Source organism: Mixophyes fleayi, chromosome 6 (assembly GCF_038048845.1).
Source record: "Mixophyes fleayi isolate aMixFle1 chromosome 6, aMixFle1.hap1, whole genome shotgun sequence".
Classification (NCBI taxonomy): domain Eukaryota; kingdom Metazoa; phylum Chordata; class Amphibia; order Anura; family Limnodynastidae; genus Mixophyes; species Mixophyes fleayi.
Window position 1 is genome coordinate 147222222 of NC_134407.1, and position 13851 is coordinate 147236072.

The window sequence follows — 13851 nt, forward strand, 5'->3', positions numbered from 1 at the left end:
ATTCTCTCCGAGAAGAGGAGATTTAGGTCGGATCGTACTTTAGCTAAGATGGCCTTGTCTGGTGACAGCTTGTGTTACTATTCTAGAGTTTAGAGTTGGATAGCTAACGACAGGCGTTTAGAGGTGGACACGTCTTATGTTGTGAGGCCATGCTTATAAGGTGTCCCCGTATCGCCACATTATGAGCTTCCTAGAGGGTTGTAGGGGAGACATCAGGGAGATCGTTTATGAGGAAATACTCTTCTAGGAGAGTTCGTAGTCGTTGGGTGAATTGTGCGTTATGTAGCATAGAGTCATTGGGCCTGATTCATTAAGGAAAGCAAAAAAATGAGTAGCTTTGCACCTTGGCACACCCATGTTGCTTTGGAAGAGGAGATAAATTTAAAATGTGGGAACAGATTTATATTTGGGGAAGGGCACGTCCTAGATCAACGTTAAATTTCAGTGTAAAAATAAAGCTATCAATTATTTATGTGCTACATGAAAAAACTGAAAGTATTTAACTTATGTGCAATCTAATAAACTAATGCGTACCTCTTGTATTGTAACATGGTTTTGTCCAGGAGAAAATTTTTCCTGTACTTTCCTTAATGAGTCAGGCCTATTGAGTCTCCACGTGGAAGGGGCGAGGGCGGGAGACTATATTCGTTATGTCAGCTAGTATAGGGGATTGATCTGACCACACCATCGGGTGGATGCGGACAACTTGGAGCTTAAGGGTCAAATTGTGGAAGATCATATCTATCCTAGAATATGTTATATGAACCGGGGAATAAAAGTATAATCTTGATATGTGGGTTCCCTGTCCTTACAGGAGTCAAAAAGAAGCTGGTGTCCAAGGAGGGAAGCCAGGGCTCTAGAATTATAGGACTTGGAGCCACTGGCGGATGAGGTAGGTGAGGATGACCTATCAATAGACCCATCGACAACATTAAAGTTCTCTACCATAATCACTTCTCCTTGGCTGATCTGTGAGACCGGAAAATCTAAGGCTGTAAAAAAGTGATGCTGATTCTGATTCAGGGCATAAAGATTGACCAAGGTACAGAGGGTGTTATTAAGTTTCCCTATCAGTATCAAAAATCTACCTTCAGTGTCAGAGTGGGAGGTAATAATTTCAAAAGTGACATGAGAAGCAAGAAGTATAGCAACCCCCCATTTTTTCTGTCGAGGATCACAAGCATGGAATGTGGATGGGTATAATATGGATTTTAATTCTGGGTGTAGGTGGCGTTTGAAGTGTGTCTCCTAGAGGAAGACTACGTCTGTTCTATGTTGCTCCAGTGTGAGAAAGAGAGACGTGTGTTTCTGCGGACTATTCAAACTTTTAACATTCTGGAAGAAGATCCTAAGAGTCATCGGTGGTGTGAGAGCGAGTCACCCCAGGTCCCCCAGTGAGGGTCAGAAAAACTGCAGAAAACATGAAAACAGAACATCATCGGTACTGTGCCATCAAAAATGTAAAACTACAAACAATGCCTGAGGAAAGGTAAAGGGAAGGGGAAAGGAAATAAGGAGAACAAGGGAATAAGGGTCAAGACTAGTGTATGAAGACAAACCTAGTCTGTGGTGATGGCCAGGAAAGATAAGGTGGGACGACAGTGGCAGGGAGGAGCCGGACAAGGGCGAAACACTCACTATAGGGACGTGGCTAGGGGTGCGGGACCAAGTTAGGTGGGCCTACTTAGAGGGGGTGTCCCAACCGCCCCAGGTCCAGGGTCAAGTAATGGGGTTTAAAGACACACGGGGAATTTCGTAAAGGGACAAGGACAGTTTGCCACAGAAATCTGGAGGTCAGGGTGGAATGACAATCGGGCAGTACCTAGACATTGTCGGGTAGGGAACACTGAAACAAGATGAAGCATATTGAAAACACTGGGCCCCATAAGAAACACAGTTAAATGGTACTGTAACAAAAAAAGCAGCACAGCAAAAATAACTCCCCCAGGAACAACCAGAAACCAGCAGTCCGTCAAGAAGAGTGATGGAAAATATGGTAAGATGACTTCGTAAGAGAGTCCACAGGAGCTTGGACAGTGGATTTAGCTGCCCTCATCACAGTCGATCACTCGGTGGTTGGGAGTTTCCTATTCATCGCGTTAGGCCCCAGGCTAGGTGTGGAAGCATAAGGAAGCAAAGCCGGGGCAGGAAGTCCCAAAGTCTCAAGAAGATGAACAGCATGACCCAGAATTCTTGCAGAGTGCAGCTTGTTATGGTGCAAGACAATAATGCGGTAAGGGAATCCACATCAATAGCGGCACTGTTGTGACTGGTTTCATCTCCCTGCTCCTGAGAAGTGTGAGCGGAGAAATATTCTGGTAGATCTGCAAAGAGGCTCCACCAAAAGAGATTGATTCAGTATTAAAGGATTCCTGAACAACTGCCTCACTATTAGTATAATGGCAGCAGCCAAGGATGACATCCTGTGGTTGAGAAGCTTCCTGAGAATGCTCTGTGCGCTCTGTCTAAGAGAAGTTGGTCTGGGTTTTTTGGAGCAAGATGGGCATAGAGTCTCTTCAAGTATTGTCCCAGCATAGGAAGTTCCACATCTTCAGGGATGCCCCTGATGCGCAAGTTGTTACACTAGACCCTGTTTTGCTGGTCCTCCTGCTGTTCCTGCAGGTGGAGCATATCTTGTTGCAGGCGCTGGAGATCAGTCCATAGCCCGGTAAGAGGAAATAAGCTCATCAACCTTGAATTCAAGGTGGTCATACCTATCTCCGAGGTCATGCAGTTCAACGGTCAAAGTCTCAATAGCTTTATTCACTTCCGCCTGGACCGCCTGCATAGATCTCATTGTCTCTTTGACTACATAAAATAAAGATTGTAGATCTTTGCATGTCAGCGAGGACCTGTAGGAGTCATCAGAGTCTGAATGATCATTGCCATGCGGAGAGGAGGCTCTCCGGGCTTTAGCATCTGTGTAGACAAACTTCTTAAGACTCTGAGGCAGATCAGAGCCGCCGGTTTTCCGGACACCTTTAGGCATTGCGTGCAAGTGTAAAAACTACAAGAAAGAGCAGGCAAGATAAGCAGCTGCGCAGCCGTCTGTAATGGGGTTAGAAGAAAAGACTGAAACACGACATTCCACGTAGGACCTAGGCTTGTTGGTCACAGGGCACACCTCAGGTTAGCATATGTCAGAGTTCACTAGGGGAAAGAGTGTAATAACAGATGCTGGCAGGACCGTAAGTGGTTCTAAGCGAGAAATGGGCGTGCCAGCCCAATAATTGGGCAATTGAAACCATTCAGTACAACACTAAGATACAGGCCCCAGATGGATGTGCCCCCCCCCCTACCAACAGCTCAGAGAGGAATTCAACCCAGGGGAAGATGCAAGCAGCACACTTACTCAGTGTGTCAGAAAGTAGCTCAGATTGCCTGGTCAGAGGTCTGCAGCCAAGGGCCTCTGCAATGCTGGCCATGGGTGGGCAATAGAGCATTAAGACAGCCCTATCTCTGGATGTCACTGCCTGCTTCTGCTCTGAAAATCCACTCCCGCTGTCACAGAGATGCACCTCCAGTTGTTTGCAGTGAGAGAGCAGGTATAGAGGCTCGCTGTGATTAGAACAGCCGGTGAAAATGGCAGGCAGACCTGGGAGAAGAAAGAGGCCGTGCCAGCCTCCAGCAGCCTCAACAGAAAATGTAGCAAGCCGCAAAAGGTGAACAGTGGGTACTGATGTGTCAGATCGAGCCGCTCCTCCTTCAGGTAAGTCCTGATGGGGGGGCGGTGACTCAATGTAGAGTCTGGCTGGGTACAGGGAGTAGGCCACACCCATGTGACTCTCCCCAGACTGTCATAGCACTATATGCTCATTGCCAGAAGAATAGTAAGCGACCAAAAACGCTCTACTAGGTGGTCAACGAGGTACAGGTTATCCCACTCACGTAGCAGTATATCCTGCCAGGGAGACAGAGCTCTAGTCTTGTGCTGCCTCTAAGAATGGCAGCTTAGCCACGCGCCCGGACCTATCTATTTTGATGGCAAGTTTCATAAGCTCCTCCAGTGAATCTGGTGTAAAATACTGAACCAGTTAATCCTTTATCTGATCAGACAAACCAAGATGGTACTGGCTTCTGAGAGCAGGCTTATTCCATTGGCTGTCCGCGGACCAGCATCTGAATTCCGCACTATATTCTTCTATGGTCCAGCACCCCTACTTCAGGGAAATCAGGTGGGACTCAGCGGAGGCCACTCAGTCATGGGCATTGTATATCAACCCTAGGGTACTAAAGAAGGCATTCACTCTTTGAAAATCAGAGTTACTTGGACTCAATCCAAAGGCCCAGGTTTGCGCGGGTCTTGAAGAAGAGAGATCTCAATCCCCACTCTCTGTTTCTCAGAATCAGAGAAATGAGGTCCCAAGCGAAAATAAAGGTTACAACTTTCTTGCTGAATAGTTTCTGGTCCCTAGAGAGCCTGTCAACAGCCGGCAGCGGAAGTGTGGAAGGTGTCCTTGTTACCCTGGCAAAGACAGGGATCCTCAGGACTGGAAGTAACATCCTGGCAGGACAACAGCCAGGATGCGGTGGTTGAAAGGTACTCAAGCCGTCGCAGCTAGCATGGCAGCTCATGACAAATTTATACATTAGGTGTGGCAGTCTAAATGTAATTAAAACAAATATACTCATATTTCTAGACTATAGCGATCATTTAATCTACCTTTGTGTTACTAGAAACTGCAAGTTTTCTAAGTAGTTCATCAGCTCAGTTTTTATCACATTTCTTCCTTACTGCATTTTATGATTGATTGGTATTATCATCTTTTTATTGATTTCAGGAGCTGGCCTTCAGCTGTCAGTTTCTCAGTGATAACAGCAACAGCCTTTAGATAAATGCTGCTATCTGCAAAGATTGAATGCCATAAAATAAACTTCAATTAAAATGTATTGCACAAAGCATAGATAATATTTAACACGCTGCACCTGAAAGCATTAATGTATTATGTGATGTGACGTGTTGTCAGGTTACAAATGTGAAGAGAAAGAAAGCTGTAGCCCAGTTAGCCCTATGGTTAATCCGGCCCTGATGATGAGATAATGGTAGCGTAACTAAAAAGTTGTCTGATAAGTAGAGTCGGGATGAATCACACATGCATGCGTTAACATATGAATATGGTACAGCTTGGAGAAAGGGAAGCTTCTCTCTCTTCCAAAATGGAAAAAATTAATTATTTTGCTAAAGTAAAAAGATTGTGTGGCTGGGCACTAGTGTGTCCTCTTCACTCCTTAAATCCCATGTAACTTTCTCATTTCCCACTCACAGGAAAAAGAAGATTTGTGCTGCAGCACAAGATTCTTAAATGTGCCTCAAGGGGTAAAGATTACGCATTTGGTGGTGTAGGGTGATGCTGCACTAAGTGGTCATAATGCCTAGTCCCCACTGCAAAAATATACTCAAAAGCAGTGATAATAGCATGAACCAGATGCATTTTAAAATTCAACCCAAGCAATTATTTGAGACACTAAAATTAAGTTTTTACTTTTGCTTACGTGTACCTTTCAATTCCCATATGGGTCACAAATCCTGCAAATGGTCAAGCAGATCATTTGTATGGGTGTGACTACCAAAATGGAAAGAGGTGGTGCAACTTGTTATGCCCTCAGCACATACTCCCTGAACGTCCGTGAGACTCCTGAATTGCGTGGAGTTTTCCCGTATACCCGGAAGAACAGGGAATCTTTCATGATCCCACCCACTTCCTAAGTGAAGTTGGCATAAGAGGGGCTTTTGATGAAAGTTGCGTTCTCTTGGCTCCACCTCACCTTCGTGATGAAGTGAATTGAGCATTTCAGAGCAGTAAGTGGATTTGTGATGACATGATTTGAGTAGTCACACCACCCAGAACCTGTTACCTGGACCTCGCCTTTAAGATTCTCAGAGAATAAGCAAAAGTACTTTCCATTTTTTATTGGGTTGTGTCACGGTTCCAACGAGGGACAACTGGATCCTGGTGGTTCACTGGAATTGACGTGACTTCAGCTAGGGGCGCGGAGTCTAACAAGCAAAATGGTGTTTACCAGTGATCCCCGCAAGGTAATATGGACTTTGCGGCTTCCACTTGCAGGTCGCGGCCCCCTAGGAAGTTCCCAGCGCACCACGAGAGAGAGAGAGCGTAGACTGATGTAGGTAGTATGCGTTGCTACTGGCAACTGACGAGAAGATGAGCCAAGGGATGTTGCTAGGAGCGAATCTACCGGATAGCCTGTAGCATTGCCACTGGAGATGGTAGCGATAATGAGGTGAAACCAGCTCCAGGAGGGAATAGCGGAATATACTGTGGCGTAGGAGCCCGGAGGTGCAGGAACTCGGAAAGGCTGAGTAGGAATCCCTGGAAACTTGAGACGACACAGGAGCTGTATTCAGTACGGGTGTCAGAGACTGACTGAAAGAACCAGCACAGATTTCAGGTCAGGAAGGCATTAAATAGTGTAGTTCCAACTAGGCAGCCAATAGAGGGCAGTAGAAGCAGAGAAAAGGGTTAGGACGTTCTGCGCATGCGCAGAACAGTGATTGCCGATCCAGGAAGCAGAGAGACAGCGCTGGAGGAGAGCTGCAGCGTGGAACCAGGTAAGTGAAGCAGAGAATAGGAATCAGGCAGGGGGAGCAGCGGAGACAAGGTTACACACGCCGGCTCCCGCGCCGGACAGCGGGAGTGCGGCGTGTGACAGGTTGTGGCTTCAAGCTGCTATTAATGATTTATAATTCTGCATAGTGCAGCCATAGTCACATGACAAATGATGTAGTGAGCAAATATACTTTTGCCCCTCTGAGCTTTGTCTGCTCTATGAAATCCACCCCCTCATTCTCCTCCCTCTGCCTTCACATGACATGCTAAGAGCTGTGAAAAGTAGTTATTCATTCGTAGAAGGACAGCAGAAAAAAGTATGCATACTTAAGTGATACTTAATTTGCTGTTTTGAAAAAACCCATGTGGGTTTGCTGCTTTAAGAAAGGGAGTAAAAATCCCAGCAACATTGCATATTTGCATAACTAGGGCTACCATGCCCAGTTTTGTTTTGCAACTGGTAATCTTTATCTTTATTTTCCTACAGGTAAAGGGGGTTTCCATCTTCCAGGTTTAATACATTCAACCTCATTCATGTGGACAAGTAAACCATATTATTTACTTAAAAAATTATAAACAAGTTATTAATAATGATAGATTTGGTATACTCACATATGAACAATTGAGAGTGGCCTTCTCGCTACCTAACACCCAGTTCTTCTGCTATTTGCAGCTAAGGCATGCTTTGAGTGCCCAGTTTCCTAGGGGTTTGCCTCAGATGATTGATTCTCCAGTTAAAAACATATTACGATATGTGGGGGCTAGTCGACAATATCTGTGCTCTATGCCCTATTGTTGCTTTAGGTATCTCCTGAAGGACTGGGTACGCTCCGATCACAATGGGAGACTGATTTGGGTCCTCCACACTACCTCTGATCCTCCCGCTGTGCCCCAAGATTTGTCTATTTGGCACAACTCTGGAAGAGGATCTGGGTAACCCAATCTTCAAATATATATTTACCCTGGCCTCCGTGGCTAAGGCCTTCATCGCTATTGGTTGGATGGTGGCTGAGACACCTAATGGATCAGTTTGGTTACTGAAGTCTGGAGACATGAGCAATTCATGTATGAAAGTAGGAAGACCATGCATAAATACCATAAAGTATGGCATCATAGGTATGAGTCGGGATTTGTTATCCACTCTCACCAGGGTGACATGGTGGGTCACTGGGTGGATAGTTAGCATCCAGCCCTGCGCAGCTTCACTAGGTCTGATCTGGAGAACGTTATATCCTATAATATATGGTTTGAGATGACCCGTTGGATTAATGTTATTTATCTTGTGAATGTATCAATATTTGAAAGTGTTCTCCCCTTTTAGCGAAGGCTCCACACGATGTCTCGGATTAATGTGCTAGCGGCACAGTTAGGGAATGGGCTTAGTTAGATAGGATGTTGTTATGTTATTTGTATACTGTAACCAAAATCTCAATAAAAATACTTTATTTTTTAAAAAAAAGATAGATGTGGTATGATGAGCAGCCTTTTTTTTAGACATATTGATTTTTATGTGTTTCTCTGCTGGTAATGCTGAAATAGCTGTAATCTACAATATGATTTTTGATTGTCATGGAAAGGTGAGGTTAGACTGAGAAGACTGAGAACTACTACAGGGAACATCAGGCGAGGGGAGGGCTGTCAAATTTTAGCCCAGGGGACAAGATTCGACTTGGCTGCCTATTAGGAACATTTTAAAGGAAAAAAAATGCAGATGGCCCAGTGACCCAGACCAATATGAGACAGGCCCACAACCCAGCCTGCCCCTGGTGAACTTGTCACCATTTTAATGGCTCAAACATATAACATGATAGTGTATGTAAAATCTCATATAGAAAATAATCAGTTCCTGAAATTTGTGTTTAAAACATGTAGGTGATATTAACTTCTAACAAATGCAGATGGAGGGCCTGATTCATTAAGGACTGTAACTGACAATATGTTATGTATAATGCGCACAATTACTCTGCGTATGCCCAGAACCAGACCATACACCAGAGAATGCAGCAACCTTCAATTTATCTTCGAGTGCAAAGGTCACTTACTACAGCCTACAATTTCAGGGGTGGAACGTGAAGGGGAATGCAAGGATGCACGTAGCCAGGTAATTAATTTTTTTAATTACTTTTTATTTCCCAGCACGTGGCACCCAAGAATGGAGAGGGGAGCGGATGTTAAGGGGGAGGAAGAGAGCGAGCTGACAGCTGTCAGCAGCTCCCAGTCCCTGGAGAGTGTCCCAACAGCCTGCAGAGTAAGTAGGAGGAGTACCAGCTCTGCCTGCAATAATAACCCACCAAGAAATCTGGGGGGGGGGAGGTTATGATGTGTCTGGAGGGGCATATGACGTGCCTGGGTGGGGTATCATGATATGTCTGGGGGTGTTATGATGTGTTTGGGGGTGGCGTAATGTGGCTGTGGGGGTAACATAATATGGCTGTGGGGGTGGCATAATATGTCTCGGGAGGGATGAGTGATGTTTCTGGGGGGTGGCATGATGTGTCTGGGGGGGTAGTGTAATATGTATACATATACATATACATATAATGACCTCCTCTCTGCAAAAGCCAGGGGCCACTTCTCCCTTCTCATCCTCCTTGACCTCTCTGCAGCCTTTGACACCGTTGACCACCCCCTCCTCCTTCACACCCTCCAGTCTTTCGGCCTCTCCGGCCCAGTCCTGTCCTGGTTCACCTCTTACCTTACTCACTGTTCCTTCTCTGTCACCACCTCTGGGTCTCTCTCCCCCCCATCCACCCTTCCAGTCGGGGTCCCTCAGGGCTCTGTTCTGGGACCCTTACTCTTCTCTCTATACACCTCCTCCCTGGGTGAACTCATCAGCTCCTTCAGCTTCAGCTACCACCTTTACGCTGACGACACTCAACTATACCTCTCCTCTCCTGATCTCTCTCCTTCCCTCCTCTCTAGGGTGTCCGCCTGCCTCTCTGCCATCTCCTCCTGGATGTCCTCTCGATTCCTCAAACTTAGCCTTGCCAAAACTGAGCTCATAGTTTTTCCTCCCTCTCATACCCCATCCCCTTCTGACCTCTCCATCACTGTCGACAACACCTCTATCTCCCCTGTCCCCCAACTTCGCTGCCTTGGTGTCATCCTCGACTCCTCTCTCTCCTTTGGCCCCCACATCCTCTCTCTTGCTAAATCCTGCCGCTTCCAGCTCCGCAACATCGCTCGTATCCGGCCCTTCCTCTCCCAAGATGCCACCAAATGCCTTATCCACTCTCTGATCATCTGCCGCCTGGACTACTGCAACCTCCTCCTCACTGGCCTCCCCCACTCTCATCTCGATCCCCTTCGATCCGTCTTTAACGCTGCAGCTAGGCTTATTTTCCTCTCTCGCCGCTCCTCTTTTGTCTCCCCCCTCTACCTAGCCCTTCACTGGCTCCCATTCCCCTTCAGAATCCTCTTTAAGCTCCTCACACTCACCTACAAGGCCCTCGCCAACTCCACTGCGCCCTACATCTCCACCCTCCTCTCTATTCATGCTCCATCCCGCCCTCTCCGTTCTGCCATTGACCGTCGCCTCTCTTCCCCCTTATAACCTCCTCCCACGCGCGTATCCAAGACTTCGCCCGCGCTGCCCCCCTCCACTGGAACAAGCTCCCTCCCTCCATCAGAACTTCCCCTAATCTGTCCAGTTTCAAACGGGCCCTAAAAACCCACCTTTTCTTAAAGCCTTTCTGTCTCCCACTTAACTTCCTACCTTATCTTCTGCCTCTGTCCCCCTACTCTCCCCTGCGTCTCTCTGTCTGTCCACCCCTCCCCTTAGATTGTACGCTCCTCTGAGCAGGGCCATCTCTCCTTCTGTTTCCACCACTTCTAACTCTGCTCTCCAGCTACTTAGCCCTCCTCCTCGAGGGTCCTCCACCCCACGTCCACTCTCGCTCCCTCCTCCCCCCTGGGGGTCTCCCTGTCTTCCGCGCCCTCCTTCTTGGGCCCCGTCGTTTGCGGATCCTCCCTCCCCCTTCCCCGCCCTCTCTAGCTGTGCATTGAGCTTACTGAGTTGCTGTGTTTACTGTACTGTGCTGTCTCCCATTGTATTGTAATTTTGTTTGTCTCTGTACGGCGCTGCGGATGCCTTGTGGCGCCTTATAAATAAATATTAATAATAATAATAATAATAATAATAATATACATAGTGGGAGATTCAGTTAGACGCAAAGTGTATGAGGAATCTCCACGGGACACCTTGTGGCAGAGATTCTTATCGTAATTGCCATCATTCTGTGCAGCGCAATGTCCGCATGCCACATCGCCGGCAATTGAAACTTCCTTCATTTTGTTACTTTATCAATAAATTAGTTTGGAGTTTAACATTTTATGTAATATTTTCTCATCATTAATGAATTTATATTTAAGGATTTTTGAGCGATTCTTAATTTTTATTGTGTAGTTATCTTTGTATTGGGCTGCAGAGCCCCTAAAGGCAGCCATTATTCTTATACACTTACAATTGTCTTTCATTATCTGACCATTTCCAAACATATAGATATGTGATTATGTTTATCACATATATTTTGCTTATTATATAATTATGTACCGCATGATCTCTATTGTGTACTGTGTTCACTAATTATTTTCCATATTTCATGTACCTATACATTTTCCAAGCAGGTCCCAACATTCCCGGATGCATACAAGAATCTAGTACCAGGTTGTGAAAGCTGCAATAAAAGATAGGTGAGAGCAACACCATTTTAATACATAATATGTTATGTCTAAATTGGTGCAGCCACAGCCCATGTTGGCCTGGCATCACTGTGTGCCCACACCCCTTTCGACAGTGGCGGCACACATCCCTTCTCCTACTATGTGTGGAGGGAGTGGGGGAGGGCAGAAAGTTCCTGTATCGGGGCCCCAAATTCTTCTTGGCAGTCCTGCACGTAGTCAGTGTACAGTAAAGGCGTGTCGAGCTTGCACAGCACAGCGTCCTGTGTCCTGTTCAAGCTTTGGGCATCTCTAAGGTACGTGATTTTTAGTCGTACCACTTACATTAGATACAGGTCTAGTCTAAGTAGTCTTACTAGTGATACATGGCTAAAAATAAAGTACAGTACACATTAATTGCATCCTAATAAGTGTATTTCACGGGGGGAAAGAATAAAAATAAAAGTGTTTTTTTTTTAAAATGTTTTGTCATTAATGACTATATTACTAGGTCACATTAATGGAAGAGGTTTTTGTGCATTCTTTTGTGACTTTAAATTTCACATATGTATTGGACCTATCCTGAAATGTCCTGTCTATTAGAGCAGAGCGAACCTAGACCCTTTTTCATCAACAGACGTATCTTCACATCTGCTCCTTGCTGGATACGGGTATGCGTATCCGATGTTTTTAAAAAACCGCACATTACGTTAGTTTTGCGTTTGGTAAAGAATGAGTTATTATTGCTTACACAAATGTTGCATGATTATGTTAGGGCAATGTGTCCAAATGTGCTTACTAGTAGAGCGCCCACTAACATACAATCAATGGAATTCTCATAAGCAAGGTTAGGCTTTTCCATGATATTTTAGCCTGTTTACACCTTCAAGATTGACTAGGGAGAGTAAAAAGTTATTAATGATTATATCTCTGGTAGCTAGTAAAGTTATGTAAGTAGTTAAGTAAGTAGTTATTTAAGAATAAAATATTCTATGCTTTTTGGTTTGGGTTGGATAGGCACATCCTTACAGATAGATAAGAAACACATACCAAAGGTTTTTGGGAATGCCATCAAAAAGTTATTGACATTTTATCACAGGATTTAAAATAACAAATTTACACTTGTTTTAAAAACAGCATATGGTATGACATCAGTATTATGTGAGACAATCCTCCAATTTTGCTTGATGACACCCCATTAACTAGATAGGGAGAGGAGAAAAATAAAATAAAATTATAAAATAAAATAAAATTATAAAGAGTCTACACTTTTTTTGTAACTTTTGATGTGTTGCTGAGTTAATTACATTTTACGGTACCCACTCATAGATAGAAATTGCTGACTACTCCTGGGAATAAGATCACTAACTCAACTATATATCCACTTTATTTATGAAACAAATACGTCTTTCCCTTTATGTACGCTATTCCAAAACTTACATGTTTGGTCTATTACATATTTGTTATTTTTGCTTCAGTACTCTTATTGTATTAACTTGATTTGTTTCAATAAAAAGAAGTTAAAAAAAGATATTTTAGCAATTTCTTCTTAAAGTCAAAGTCACAAATGATTAGCCACTTGAAAGTTAGTTAATTTTTAGGAAAAAGTGAGTATGTCCAAATGAACTCAATTAAATATTTTTGTGATTATATTATTCATTTAATCATTATTTACCTTTTTAGTCATGAAGTAGTTGTTTTAACATAATCAATATAAATATTTGACAGTGATATATATATATATATATATATATATATATATATATATACATAAAATTTATTTGGACACATCTCTCACAATGCTAACCTACCGATTAAATAAGTAAATATTTAAATAAGCTTTATGATGATTAAGTAATGAATGTTTCAACATCTCAGTATAAACAGCTCCATGAATATCATGGTCATAAAAAATAATAATAAATATAAATCCATAAATTAAATACTGACATGTATTGGATTCTTTTCATTCTCTGCCAAATATTAGCTTTTTTTTTAATAAAATTTTTTCTACATTTATTTAAGGCATACTCGTTGCCACAGTGAAGGCAACATCTTATGGACTGAACCATTGTTCATGAGGCTGTAGACCGTTGCACCTGGAACAACAGACATCTTTGAAGTATTTTCTGTAAAATCACAATTCTGAGTCATGTAACTTTCAAATGACTTTATGTTTCATATTATACTGATTATACAAAACATTTTTGCAAAATAAAATAACCCCAATAACCCCAGTTGATGTTCCCCTTCCCTATTCCCAAATTTTTTTCTCCACCCCAAATGTTTTAAAAAACTTTTGTTGACAAAATAAAATAACAATTTAACAAATATTAGTTTGCATATTATACTTTCTGATACGCAACCTTTGGTATTGTTATGTATGCAATACAAAAATACATCATCCTGTACCTTCTACAACGCCAATCAAAAAAGTATTTGCTATGACACAATGTTATTATACAAGATTTGGGGACAGTGGGATAATAAAGGAAAAAAACTCAGTGTTCTGATCAAGGATAATAAGATGTATCCAACCCAAATCCCATTGCCATCTGTTCTTCATCATAATTATCATCAATGAAGCATTAGCAACAAGCAATAATAAAGTAACATTTGTTGA

At 43.5% G+C, this 13851-nt stretch overlaps 1 long non-coding RNA gene across 1 annotated transcript; it reads left to right on the forward strand.

Moving 5' to 3' along the window:
- The first annotated feature begins 6515 nt into the window (after positions 1–6515).
- LOC142160421 (uncharacterized) lies at positions 6516–13494 on the forward strand. Its single transcript, XR_012693213.1, has 4 exons — positions 6516–6571; positions 8706–8817; positions 11196–11261; positions 13254–13494. It is a non-coding gene; the product is annotated as an uncharacterized LOC142160421 (long non-coding RNA).
- The last annotated feature ends 357 nt before the right edge of the window (positions 13495–13851 follow it).